Raw genomic sequence first — 4504 nt, 5'->3', positions numbered from 1 at the left:
TCAAGTCTATGCCTGGATTAAGTTCAGGTTCTCAAAGGTATCCCCTTCTTTCTTGCTCTCTGGAAAACTAATTATTGACTAGTAAGTAACTGCCAAACTGCATCGTATTTTTTAAAATTTTAATCTTTATTGAACAATTTTCCAGAGGGAGGGGCAAGGTGGTGGAAGAGTAGGGTCCCCAAGTCACCTGTCCCCACCAAATTACCTAGATAACCTTCAAATCATCCTGAATATCTACGAATTCGGCCTGAGATTTAAAGAGAGACCAGCTGGAATGCTACAGTGAGAAGAGTTCGTGCTTCTATCAAGGTAGGAAGACGGGGAAAAAGAAATAAAGCAGCAAAAGGCCTCCAAGGGGGAGGGGCCCGCGAGGAGCTGGACTGAGGCCGGGGCGAGTGTCCCCAGGACAGGAGAGCCCCGTCCCGGAGGAGCAGGAGCTGCACCGACCTTCCCGGGCGGAAAGGGGCTCCAGGGAGGTGGAGCAGGACCCAGGAGGGCGGGGATGCCCTCGGGCTCCGGGGACATTAACAGACACCTGCGCCCCGGGAGAGTGCGCCGAGCTCCCTAAGGGCTGCAGCGGGCACGGGGGACCCGGAGCAGCTCGGGGGGGGCTCGGGGGCGGCTCCGCGGAGGGGGCTGCGGGGCGGGAGCGAATCCAACAGCGCAGGCCCCGGAGCACAGGGCGCCGGGACACAGCCCAGGATCCGGCCTCCCCCCGGGACAGGCAGAGGCCGGCCCAGGACAGCGAGGACGCTCCTGCCCGGAGCTGAGCAGATCAGCGGCCCCGCCCGGAGCCTCCAGGCCCTGCAGACGGAGAGCTCTGTGGTTACTGCGGGGGCTGACTCCAGGGCTCCAGAGCTGGCCCCGCCACCGGGGTTGTTCCTCCTGGGGCCTCACGGGGTAAACAGCCCCCACTGAGCCCTGCACCAGGCAGGGGGCTGAGCAGCTCCCCCAAATGCTAACACCTGAAAATCAGCACAACAGGCCCCTCCCCCAGAAGACCAGCTAGAGGGATGGGGGAAAAACAAATTATTGACCAAGCAGCACTGGAAAGTTCCAGGGGAAGTCAAGGGATTTACAGTATACAGAATCAGAGGATACTCCCCCTTGTTTTTTTTTTTTTTTGTTTTGTTTTTTTTTGTTTTTTTTTGTGTGTGTGTTTTTGTCGTTTGTTTTTTGCTTTTTGACTTCCTTTTGCTTCTCCCCCTTTTTTCTTTTTTCTCTTTTTCTTCTCTTCTTTTTTCTTTTTTCTCTTTTTTTCTTTTTCTTTCCTTCTTTCTCTTCTTTCTTTTTCTCCTTTTCTCAATACAACTTGTTTTTGGCCACTCTGCACTGAGCAAAATGACTAGAAGGAAAACCTCACCTCAAAAGAAAGAATCAGAAACAGTCCTCTCTCCCACAGAGTTACAAAATCTGGATTACAATTCAATGTTAGAAAGCCAATTCAGAAGCACTATTATACAGCTACTGGTGGCTCTAGAAAAAAGCATAAAGGACTCAAGAGACTTCATGACTGCAGAATTTAGATCTAATCAGGCAGAAATTAAAAATCAATTGAATGAACAATTTTCCAATTTTTTTGACAGAGCAAATTGAAAAAAAATGGAATCTTTGATGACAGAGGCTCAGTCAACTTATGTAGGGTTAGTGGCATGTCCAATAGCCTACCATGTAGAACCTAGCAGGATTCTGAGATTGTATACATTACCTTAAGAGATACAATACCAGATTGAATCTAAATGGGCCCCAAAATTGATTGTAGAATCAAACTGATCAAATGTTTTATCGGAGGCCTACCATGAGCACTCCATTTAAAGTAGCAGCCCCCACTCCATTCCCCAAATATCTTGTCACCTGCTTTAGTTTAATTCATAGCTCTTATTATTACCACTTGACATATTTTTATATATTCTGCCTGCACATTGTTCTTCTCTCTCTACTAGAGTATAATGCCTATAAGAGCTGAGACTCTCAGTATTGAATCCTCAGCACCTACAATGTAGGAACTCAATACATATTTATTAATTGAATAAATAAATAGAAATTAGCTTTCCTGTAACTTTATTCTTTCTTCTAAGAACTAAAAACAGAAGCCCTGTTCAATATAACTAAGATCTAAAAAAAAAAAAAATTTAAGATCTAGCTACTCAACACCAACACTGCCCCAATAGGACAAAGAACACAGGGACGAAAGGGCCAAAGGGCATGGGGACCAGAACAGACCCCAAACATAACTGAGGCAATCCACTATCTCTTCACAAATAGAGAACAAATTCCAGTGATGGGCAACACCATGAAGCCAATACCTACTGTCACATCCTTAGCAGAGCTCAGTGAAAGAGCAAATAACAACTACAATGCAATGTGGGAAATCCATACAATTCTAGAATATCTTCAAGTAACCTCCTTTATTTAGAAACTCCAGGCTTTCTCCCAATCCAGCCATATAATCCCCTTCAGTCTCCATTCTAGAAATACAACCCACTTACCTCTTCCTCAACTGGTAAATCACAAGAGATTTCAGTGTCTGGGTGACAAGGGCCAAATCCAGGTGTACTCTGTGAGCATTTTGAAACAGCCCTCCACCCCCACCACCACCAAATTCCAGACTTGTCCTTGGATGGTCTCCACCAGTATCAGCAGACTGTAGTCCAATAGCCAAGAAGAGCTATTTCATGTATTTCTTCCAGTTTCCAGGTGTTTGTGGTGAGGATAAGCCCTACACCAGTTACTGCTTCATGGAGGGTTTTAGAATGATCTGTTGATGTATCTGATTCCCATTCTGGACTATGAGCTCCCAAAGACATCTAGGCCATGTTGGGCCCTGTGCCCAGTGCCAGATCGATTGTAATATTCATCGTGAAATCTTTATGTTGACTCAACACCAAAGACCACCACCATGAATTCCTCCTGTCCTTATACACATGCAACATGCTACTCCTCTCAGAGGTGGGGACTGTGCCTCCATCCTCAGGAATACAGGCTGCCTTGTGACTGCTTTGACAGTGACACAAATGACACTGGACCAGTTCTGGGCTTGCTTTTAAGAAATCTGGCAGCTTCCACTTTCTCTTGTAACTACTGTTCTTGGGCTGCTGTCCATGGAAGCCCAGGCTGTGCTGAGAGAAGGCTGAGCCACATAGAGAAGTGATGCTCACACTTTGTTTCACTGACCACCGGAGCTCCCAGGAAACCAGCAGCTTCACCTGCCAGCCTTGTGAGGTAACCTAGTGGAGTCTTCAGTTGATGCAGCCACAGATGTCTTCTGCCTGCAGGAGCATGAGAAACTCTAAGCGAGAACCAGCTAGCTGAGCCCAGACTACTCATAGAACCATGTGAGATGATAATGTTGTTTGTAATCATGAGTTTGAGGATTACTTCCTCATTATTACATAATAACCCCTTCTGACTATAATAATCTCTTGAAAGAAAAATCTAATTTTAAAAAGGAGTGTAAATTCTGTTAACAAATTTCAACTGACTAAATTTTAAAGATGTTGGCTTTATGCAAGGATTCATGAATTAGGCAGCATCCTGTCTAGCAGATACAAAGGAGCTCAAGTGTCCAGAACCTGGTGGGAGTAGTTAGAACTTGGTGGGACTAGGATGGTACACAAAGTAAAAAGAGGGTTGATTACTGCAAGGTTATTTTCCATTAGAGGAAGCAGGGTCTATCATGCAGGTTACCTAACTAGTGCTCCTGAGGTAATTCCTGAGTAGCTGGTTAAGATTCCATGTCTAGAACAGCCAAAATGGTAAATAAGTCAATTCTCAGTTTGGTGATGTGGGGCTTAACATAAACCACTCCATTCTGAGCCTGTAGTCTTGTTTTCAACAGTCCCTTGAGGTCAATATCTATCAATGTCATTGTTAGTTCCTTGTGTTTACTGGCACATTTATTCCCCCAAGTGCTTATTGAGTAGGTAGCATGTGCCAGGCCCATGTTGAGGGTAGGCATTCAGCTTCTAAGGTCCCAATCTCTGATGTTCCAGAGGCACAGACAACTTCCATACATGAAAACACAAACAGGGCCATTTCAAGTAGTGGTAAGAGTTGTTCATTCCTTGTTCCTGAGCCCCTATTATGTGGCTGGCACTGACCTAGGCTGCAGGCACATCAATGAGTAAGACACACAAACCGCCCTGCTGCTCCTGTGGAGCTGACACCATGCAGGGGAGACTAAAACAAGCATCACCCAGCATGGTGAAAGGGGTCAGTGTCTGGAGACAAAAGCAGGGCTCAGAGGTATAGTGGGAGCTGCTATGGGAGAGAGAGGAGCAGCCATGGGAAAAGAGATATGCAGGGCCTCATAACCACCCGAAGACCTGTCCTCTGCATGAGGGGAGCCACAGCCAGGTTCAGAGAAGGAAGACCAGCCCTGAGTTCTATGAAGGAGGTAACTCCTAGGGAGACTTGGGGCAAACAGGCTGCCTCTGTAGATCACGCAGGCAGGGAAGACTTCTCTGAGGAGGTAGCATATGAGCTGAGCCTTTGTACTGACCAT

Source organism: Canis lupus, chromosome 22, assembly GCF_048164855.1.
Source record: "Canis lupus baileyi chromosome 22, mCanLup2.hap1, whole genome shotgun sequence".
In the NCBI taxonomy this organism is placed as follows: Eukaryota; Metazoa; Chordata; class Mammalia; order Carnivora; family Canidae; genus Canis; species Canis lupus.
This window is presented reverse-complemented; position numbering follows the sequence as displayed.